The following is a 10387-nucleotide window of genomic DNA, read 5'->3' on the forward strand; positions in this document are numbered from 1 at the left end:
TAGGATGTTTATCATGACTCTTAGGATTTTATCTTGCTAACATGGCTTAGGTTCTCTATTAGTAGGATATACTTGGATCTAACTTTTGTTGGGAAAACGAATCTACATAAAACTAAGAATGAAATAAGTTGAGAAGGTTACGCCCGATTGGAGGTGAAATTGGTATGTTCTACAGTCTTGATATTCACCATGTGAAAGATATTGCATCGTTAAAAATATAATTGTTTGAAGTTCTCTACAAAGTTTTATCTTAGAAATATTCTGAGATAATACCATGTTGTTAGGCTATTCTTTATGACTCATATATTGATACATTTATTTGGCAGCAATTTGTTAAGCTGGTACAAGGAGGACGAGGTGGTTGCACAGGCTGAAATTGCTGAAACAGATCCAAGTAAGCAGATACATGGAAAACCAATCGGTCTTGGAGCCTACACTGTATGTGTGAAGGTTTCTTATGTGGATGATGCTCTTGTCTACCAAGCTACTTCAGAAGTCAGAACTGTTCATGATGTTGTTTCAAATTTTATCACATGGCCCAAAGATAGAATAATCTACCAATAGACTTCTTAATCTTTTGTGATCTTTTTGGAGACTTAACTTTTGGTAACAAACATATCACTGCCACTTTTTTGTATGTTTTGTGTATATCACATTGGTATGTGAATGCTTTAATTCTGGGTTTGGTTTAATTTGAATGAGTCTTTCAGTTTAATCCAATTGTTTATTTACATTTCAGTTTAATCTAGTTGTTTCTTTACATTTCACAAATAGTAGTGACAAAAGTGAAATATATATTCTGAAATATGGGTTTGATCTTATTCACAAGTATTGTAAAATAGTTTATTTACAATCATAACTATGTGTTGTCCAAGATAGTCCTATTACACATAGTATAGTTGTATCAAGGTACTTCTACAATGCTAACAAGTGTACTAACTGTAATATTCACAATACTAATAAGTGTTGTGTTAAAAATTTCTACGATATGTTACTTATGTTGTCCACAATTATTCTACAATACAAGCAAGAGTTGTGTTAGGTTATCAAAAAAAATCGAAAGAGAATCACAACATTGACAAACTATTGTCGAACCATGAATCACATCACCTTTTACAACACTTGTCAACCATTGTAGAAAAATTTGGACTTTCTACAATATCCCGGTTCCACAATGCATGAAATGGAGTTTTCGTAGGGGTACTACAACGCTTATCTTGTGTCGTCAATAATGATTTTTCACGTAGTGTACACCCACCCTATTGTTCACTTCGAATAGATTAACAGGCAGTTTAAAGGACCAGTTGTCGTCATCATACATAAGCTGATCAGTGATTAATTTAGGGATTGAAATTGTTCTGAACTTCTCACTTCCTACATCAAATGCCACAATGACATTTTGCTCACTGCCATGGTTGCGGAATTTAAGCTGGGTAGTGATCCAATATACTGATCCATTCACATATACAAAACCACCACTCCTGTAATATAAATATCTTCAAGATCGTACGGTGGGATCCCTTTAATAATTCTCCATGCATTATTAAATTGCCTACCGTCAGCACTTGGCAAGCTAAATAAGATTCACCTAATCTTTTTTTCCAAAGACAAATCACTGTGTTCCTTAGTGGCAGGATCAAATCCTAATTGATAGCGAGATCTATAGTCAAATCTTCTGCCTTCTTTTATCTTAAATGTTGCTTCCTACCATGGCGTTGTATATACGAATGATGTAGTTTTTAAGTGGTAGTAAAGTTCGTTCAAGTCGGATTATGTAGACTCGATTTTAGACTCAAATTAAAATAGAAAATCTAAAAAGAAATTGTATTCAAGTTTATAAAAATCAATGAGACTTTGGATTCCACCAATCTCCAATTTTTATGTGATTTAATCTAGTCAATATTTATGCAACTCTTTACGTTTAAAGTGATTCTAATATTTTCGCCTAGACAAGTAGATTCTCAAAACAATAGTTGTAAATCGAAAGCATGGACCATCAAAATATTTAACCTAAGCATGACCCATCAATTGAGAACACAACCACTTAATCAGAATCATATATTCGATTTCAATTCAGTGCAAATGATCACAAAAGAATTACGAAAATTAAATTAAATAGAATTTACCACATAATAATTGGAAAAATGGCTTCCTCTATCGCCTCAGAATTGGGATTTATCTCCTCATATTAATCACTTGCTCAAAATACATGTTTTTTGCTCAAAAGTTGATTAAAGATGAAAAACTATAACACTGGATGTTTGCAACGATGTATTGGAGTTGCAAGAAAAAGGAATGACTGTTACAAAGAAGTCACTGTAGCAGCGTTACAAATTTGAGACACTGTTCTTATTTGCAGCGGATGTTCTTCAGCAGTAGCAGCAGCAAAATACGGTTTCCTGCAACTTGATCAATATGGCTCTGTAGGGTTTCTAACTCCTTTGCGACTGCTCCAATAACTTCGTTCCTTTCCTGGGACTTAAACACACCTTTTATACTACTCAGAAACCTAAAAATAACGATTAATTCTCGTTTTTTCTTTACGTGCAAGTCACGGAAATAATCTCTTCTGCCGACTTCCCTAGCCAATTATGAGCTTTCCCGATTGTCTTAAACTCTTCCTTAGATAGAATACTACCTTAGGAAACAATTTCACGTGTTTAGTCTCCCTGAATTACCAAAAATCAACCCAAACAGAGACCTGTACAAAACTCAAACTCTGTTTCCTTATTTTGGATTATCCAGCCCAATTCGATTGATTCCAGCGCACATACCAGGCTTGTTTAGTTGAATCACGTCCAGCCCAGAAAATTTCAGCGATTGAATCTCACTCAAACATCTTCGAAATCCAAACGAAAATTTGGTTGCTCACTAGTTATTTTTCCCGCCAAAAAAATATTCGGATTTTGAGAAGAAAGTGACCTCCCCCTATCCTGTGTTGGTCTCCCTTAAGCAGCTGCCTGGAAATGGATGCCCCTTAGTAATTAGGTCACCCCTTATCCAAAGCGAGAGTTCGTATAGTAATTTTCTCCCACGAGCGCAAAAACCACTTTTTTAGCCAATTTCGCCGCAAAAGCTTATTTCTCTAAAAATACCTACAGGGACATAAAAAGCCATAATAAATATAAAATCGAGCACTAATAAATATATACAATTGAGATTATATAAGACACAAAAATGTGCCTATCAAACACCCCAAACTTATTATTTGCTAGTCCTCGAGAAAATCAAATAGAAAATAAAATACTAACTCACTGACGCAGGCATCGTCGATTGCATTTAACGTATGCAATAAGACTTTAAACCCCTAAGTGTCCCTAGTGGCGGAGTGTTGTCTCCGGAGGGCTTACAAGAGGCATACCCACAAAACCTTTACTCCAGACCTTAGCTATCTACGCAGAACCTTGGAAGGCACTAAAGAATCTCCTTAGTTGGCATACTTATTGACTACAGGAGGAAGTACCCTGATGCGAAATTCCAATTGTTGTACACGAGTTTGCACTCAAGCATACTAAAATTCATATAAAGTGACAGAGCTCTACTCAAATAGTTGCACTATGGACATCAATATCCGGAGTCAAAACTAATCACATGGATAGATCAAGAAGATGGATATAGAAATACATAGATGGTTTTGATGTTTACTAAGTGAACAGCGTTTCCCATATCTGTCTGAAGGCCTCCGCCAAAATGAACCTATCCTAATGGATTGAGATATTAGTCTGACTAATATCAACACACTGGCATATACAAGGGAACCAGTGGTCGATAACCTAACTCTAGGTCAACACAACTGGCATATACAAGGGTACCAGTGGTCGACTTTATTGAATTTGTTCCTTTTGGTCAAATGGTCTGGTCTCAATTTATTTATTTTCATCTCTTTTTCAACTTTTTTTTTCATGGTATCTCAATCACTCTAATTCACCCTAGCATTGGTAACAATTTGAATCGTGGGCCTCACCTATCACTTAGAGAAACATAGTTTAAAAACAAAATAAAATAAAAATAGAAGTGAAAAGGACTCAACGAGATATGGTGAAACTATCATGTTATTTCTAACACCTGAGATTTGTGCTTTTATGAATAGACTCTTCTAGATGTTTCCATCTAATCAGATTGGTTCCTCAACTCCTACAACCAAAATGCTTTCCATCCACTTAGATTGGTTAGTGCCATCCTTAATAAACATAAATTTCTAGGCTTTGGAGTTTATTAATGCAACTAAAAAGTTTCTCCCATACCCCCAAACTTAAATCTAACATTGTCCTCAATGTTCTAAATATGAAATTAAAAGCATGAACAAGGAGAAACGGTTATTATTTGAAGCAAAAGAGTTAAGGAAGGATATTACCGTGTTGCATGAGATTGGGTTACCTCCCAAGAAGTGCTAAGTTTAAAGTCTTCAGCCAGACATCAAGTTTCATAAAATGGCTAGTTACCTTTCAAATCATATATCAGTAGTCGAAATAACTGTGGGTCATCAAAACCAAATAAAACTGCCACTAATATGAAACAACTACACAGGATCAGAAAAAATAACATAAGGAGCACAACCTCATTGAAAGTTTCTTGCAAGACAACTGGATTGGGCTTCATATGAGTGTCTTGAAAAATAGATTCATCCGAAAAACGGAACTTTAATAGCTGGATTTCCTCCTGGATAATATCAGGAGGATCGGGTTGAGGAGTCTGAATAGACTCAAGTGATACCTCATATGAAGTAGGATCGAGTCTCAAGTTAGGGATTTCTATTTGACGATCACTACCCCCAAACTTAGAATTTTGGGTGTCTCTAAATAGACTAGTCACAATATTCCTAACTTCTAGACCATTAGGTTCCTGAAAAAGGTCAATTGCTTTCTCTGAATTATAATGGGGTGGTTCATCCTCTAAATTCTTTTGAGGTATACTAGCTGTAGGACTTATATGTTTCATATCCTGTATGGTCAACCCTAGAGTTTCTTTATTGTCTTGAAGCACGATTTCTGGCCTGCTGTCCTGATCGGATGCTATAATCACAAGCAAAGTCTTAGATGCAGATTTAGGGTCCAACTTAGGAGGATCTTCTAAACAAGGTATTAAGGTAGACTCAAAAGCTTGTAATGGTTCGAACCTAGATTTCCATTTATCAGTATCTAACATAGGAATAGAATCCAACATAGCATTCACTTGTTCAATGTTGCTATCTTCGTCGAAATCCATGTTAAAGTGGGCTAGACAACCCTCTAATGGATCTTCCGATGCGATATTTGGTAATGACTCCTGAACTAAGGTTCCTATCATGTTCACCTCTTCAATGCACGTGTCATCTAGCTCAGAATGTAGCTTATCGACATTAAAAATATTTAACTCAATAGTCATATTACCAAAAGATAGATTCATAATACCATTTCGACAGTTTATGATCGCATTAGACGTAGATAAAAATGGGCGACCTAAAATCACAGGTATCTGGTTCTCTGGGTCAGGGACAGGTTGGGTATCTAAGACCACGAAATCCACAGGATAAATAAACTTGTCGACCTCAATAAGAACATCCTCGATAACTCCTCGAAGAATTTTGACAGACCTATTAGCTAACTGCAGTGTTATCTGAGTAGGTTTCATTTCACCAAGACCTAGCTATAAGTACACATGGTACGGCAGTAAGTTCACACTGGCTCCTAAGTCAAGTAAAGCTTTTTCTACCCGGTGTTTACCTATTGTGCAAGCAATGGTTGGGGAACCTGGGTCTTTGTACTTTGGAGTGGTAGTGTTCTGAATGATTGAACTTACATGACTAGATAAAAAGGCTTTCTTATGGACGCTAAGTTTTCGCTTTCGCGTACACATATCCTTAAGGAACTTGGCATAAGAAGGAATTTTCCTAATTGCATCTAATAAAGGAAGGTTTATGGTAACATGCTTAAAAACCTCCAATATGTCATTAAAGTTCGATTCCTTCTTTGTTGGTGCTAACAGCTGGGGAAATGGGGCTCTAGGCACAGGATCAGACCTCTCAGGAACCAAGTCAACATCATTGGAAATTTTGTCAGTCCCCTCAGTTAGCGGTCCTGAGGGATGAGATCCTGAGGGGTGAAATACAGTATGTTCACTATTGGGCATGTTTACCTGATTGTCTACTACTCTACCACTCCTAAGGGTTCTAATAGCATTCAACTGATTCGATGGTTTTGCACCTACTTCATGAGCTCTCTAGGGTTGGGTTGAGTTTGACTAGGAAACTTACCTCTTTCTCTTAAAGACTCATTTATATGACTAACATGGGTTTTCAACTCGGAAATAGCCTGACCTATTCTCTTATTTTCTTCTATACCTTGAGCAACAGATTGCTGAAACTGCATAGTGTTACGAGTTAACAAAGCAAGAAACTCTTCTAAACTCATAATCGTCTTATCCGGAGGGTTCTGAAAATGTGCCGGGGCTGAAGGATTCTTAGTATATCCAAAACCTGGGGGAGCTTGAGAATTACTAGACTGACCTTGATTTTGTCCCTTAGACCAAGAAAGGTTGGGATGGTTTCTCCAGCCAGGATTATAGGTTACTGAATATGGGTCAAACTTCTGACGGTTATCAAACCTAGTATTATTATAGAGAGCATTGGCTTGCTCTTCAACAGTATTGCCTTCCCAAAAAGGATTTATTCTACCACTAGTATGACCCACTTCTAAAGATTCTAACCTTTTTGCTATAGCAGCAATTTTGGCATCTGATTCGTAGCTTTCTTCTACCCTATTAACGTTTCCTCTGCCTAGAAGAATTGTTTTCTGGGGTACCCTATTACTTTCCCATTGTTGGGTCTTTTCGGCGATTTCATGCAAGTATGTCATCGCATTATCAACTGTTTGGTTTTCAAACCCACCTGTACACATGGACTCTACTGTAGTTGTGGTGGGATAATCTAAACCCTTATAAAGAATATGAACTAACCTAACCTTTTCTAAACCATGATGAGGACATTGGGATAATAAATCATTGAAACTTTCCAAATACCTATACAGAGATTCTCCCTCCTGTTGTGTAAACGTGCAGATTTGCGTCCTAATAGACGAGGTTTTGTTCCTAGGGAAAAACTTGTTCAAAAAGGCGGATATAAGTTGTTCATAGGTTTCAATTGATTCGGAAGCCAAACTATACAGCCACGACTTGGCTTTATCTTTTAAGGAAAAGGGGAATAACCTGAGTTTTAAAGCATCATCATCAAGGTTTCTAATTTTCAGGGTACTACAAATTTCCTCAAAGTCCCTAACATGGAAATAGGGGTTTTCATTTTGTTTTCCTAAAAAGATTGGGAGAAACTGTAAGTTTCCAGGCTTAAGTTCATAATTTTCTTCAGTTTCAGGTAACTTGATACACGAGGGACGAGTAGTCCTAGTAGGATTCAACAAGGCTTTCAAAGTTGCCATTTCTGGCGCTATTGGAATATCAGGGATTTTCTCTTCAAACGGATGTTCAAAAACGGAATCTTCACGAATCAGACTCTCTAAATTGAGGTAATCAAGACGCTTAGAACTACTAGGTTTCTCTTTAACAAATCTACCTAGGGCGTCTCTTTTACGTTCAGGCATGCAACAGAATAAGGAAGGGAATTCTATGCAAACACAAAAAAAGGCTGACTCAACCAAATCAAACCTAAATTTCTAGCAAACAAAAAGCATGATGGCTCCAATTAGATTGTCACTAGACCAGCTTCTATTCTTTCGAAAAGGAACTCGTTACAATCTGAGCAAACCCCTCTGGAATAAATCCGAGTCAAAGTAAGTTGAATCAAGGCGAGGGAAGCTCAGTGGAGATTTGATACCCAAGGCCTCACCGGTTACAAGGCGGCGCAGTCACGCATTCAACTAAGAGAAACCGTCAAGAACTTCGAAGTATGCTCAAAAGAGTAACCAATATTCTTCGAACGACTTTCCTATTAAGCTCTTTACCCTATAGGTCTCGTTCTAGTCAAAATTTTAGGCTTAGGTTCGCGTTTGGTTTCGTGTTCCTAAGGCGGGCAAGAAGAGAACGGTGATGAAATCCGAACCCTTATCTTGTATGGCCAGTCCTTGCCCTTTACTAGGAATTATAAGCAATCGTATTCAAGTCCTCAGCATATATTCACCTTAAGGAATACAGTAAACCCGGGGGTTCGCGGGTGTTTCGAAAAACTTACCTCCCGTACCAGACGGGCGAAGAACCGCTCAAGTCGACTCGGACCACAACTCCTATGTTATGTACGAACCCGAGGGGCTGAGGTGATATCGTAATCACCGTCCTTCCCTTCACACAGTTTGTATTTAAACCAACCCTTCCTTAGGGTTTAAAAATAATAATGTCCAAAGTCCAATGTCCAAGTGTCCAAAAAGAAAAGAAAAATTACAAAAATAGCAAACCCTAGTACAGTTCTCTCTCTCTTTTTTTTTAATAAAGAAAAATAAACAAACCCTAAAAAAATAAAAAAAATATCTAAAAATAAATTGTCATCTTCTTCGTTCTTTTCGCTTTAATTTTCGGTCCAAATCTTTATGCTTTAAGTTCCAGTCCTTACGAAATCACCAAACTCCTTGGCTCAATTCGCTTTATGATCCAAAACCAGTAGACAAAAGATAAATACCCAAAAAACGTAAAAAAGAACAAAAATAATAAAAAACCTAAAAAAAATAATAATAAAAGAAAACTAAGTCTAAAAACCCTAAAAGCAAATCCGCATCGGCGGCGCCAAAAATTGATGTGATTTGTAGATAGTGGTAAAAGTGGTTCGATTCTCAGACTTGCGAAGGATAAAATATAGACTTAAATTCTAAAACTAAAATAGAAAACAAACTAAAAATTGTCACAAACTCAATCAAAGATGATATCAATATTAAAAGAACACTGAGGCTAAGATTCCACTATTTTCCAAGTTCAAAGTGATTTAATCCCAATATTTATATTTATGCAATTTTCTCGTTCAAGTTGATTCTAACTTATTGCAACTAGTAGATTCTCAAAATAACAAGTGTAAATCCAAAGCATAGAACATCAAAAACCTAGGTCCAAGTATGTTCTATCAAAAGAAATCACAATTGCTTAACAAGGATCATTCAAACAATTTTCAACCAAGGCAGATAATCATAAAATAATTGCAAATAAATAAATAAAATAAAATATACCACTTCTTGTTGGAAAAATAGTAAAGTTCGTTCTATTCGGATTATGTAGACTCGATTTTAGACTCAAATTAAAATAGAAAACTTGAAAAGAAATTATATTCAAGTTTATAAAAAGCACTGAGACTTTGGATTCCACCAATCTCCAATTTTTATGTGATTTAATCTAGTCAATATTTATGCAACTCTTTACGTTTAAAGTGATTCTAATATTTTCGCCTAGACAAGTAGATTCTCAAAACAATAGTTGTAAATCGAAAGCATGGACCATCAAAAGATTTAACCTAAGCATGACCCATCAATTGAGAACACAACCACTTAATCAGAATCATATATTCGATTTCAATTCAGTGCAAATGATCATAAAAGAATTACGAAAATTAAATTAAATAGAATTTACCACATAATAATTGGAAAAATGGCTTCCTCTATCGCCTCAGCAATGGGGTTTAGCTCCTCATATTAATCACTTGCTCAAAATACATGTTTGTTGCTCAAAAGTTGATTAAAGATGAAAAACTATAATACTGGATGTTTGCAACGATGTATTGGCGTTGCAAGACAAAGGACTGACTGTTACAAAGAAGTCACTGTAGCAGCGTTACAAATTTGAGACATTGTTCTTATTTGCAGCGGATGTTCTTCAGCAGCAGCAGCAGCAAAATACGGTTTCCTGCAACTTGATCAATATGGCTCTGTAGGGTTTCTAACTCCTCTGCGATTGCTCCAATAACTTCGTTCCTTTCCTGGGACTTAAACACACCTTTTATACTATTCAGAAACCTAAAAATAGCGATTAATTCTCGCTTTTTCTTTACGTGCAAGTCACAGAAATAATCTCTTCTGCCGACTTCCCTAGCCAATTCTGAGCTTTCCCGATTGTCTTAAACTCTTCCTTGGATAGAATACTACCTTAGGAAACAATTTCACGCGTTTAGTCTCCCTGAATTACCAAAAATCAACCCAAACAGAGACCCGTACAAAACTCAAACTCTGTTTCCTTATTTTGGATTATCCAGCCCAATTCGATTGATTCCAGCGCACATACCAGGCTTGTTTAGTTGAATCACGTCCAGCCCAACAAATTTCAGCGATTGAATCTCACTCAAACATCTTCGAAATCCAAACGAAAATTTGGTTGCTCACTGGTTATTTTTCCTGCCAAAAATAATATTCGAATTTTGAGAAGAAAGTGACCTCCCCCTATCATGTGCTGGTCTCCCTTTAGCAGCTGCCTGGAAATGGATGCCCCT

At 36.6% G+C, this 10387-nt stretch overlaps 1 pseudogene; it reads left to right on the forward strand.

Annotated features, from left to right (window-relative positions):
* Positions 1 to 6945: 6945 nt before the first annotated feature.
* LOC113354601 lies at positions 6946 to 7045 on the forward strand (annotated as a pseudogene).
* The last annotated feature ends 3342 nt before the right edge of the window (positions 7046 to 10387 follow it).

The sequence above is a fragment of the Papaver somniferum genome, chromosome 2, assembly GCF_003573695.1.
Source record: "Papaver somniferum cultivar HN1 chromosome 2, ASM357369v1, whole genome shotgun sequence".
NCBI lineage: Eukaryota > Viridiplantae > Streptophyta > Magnoliopsida > Ranunculales > Papaveraceae > Papaver > Papaver somniferum.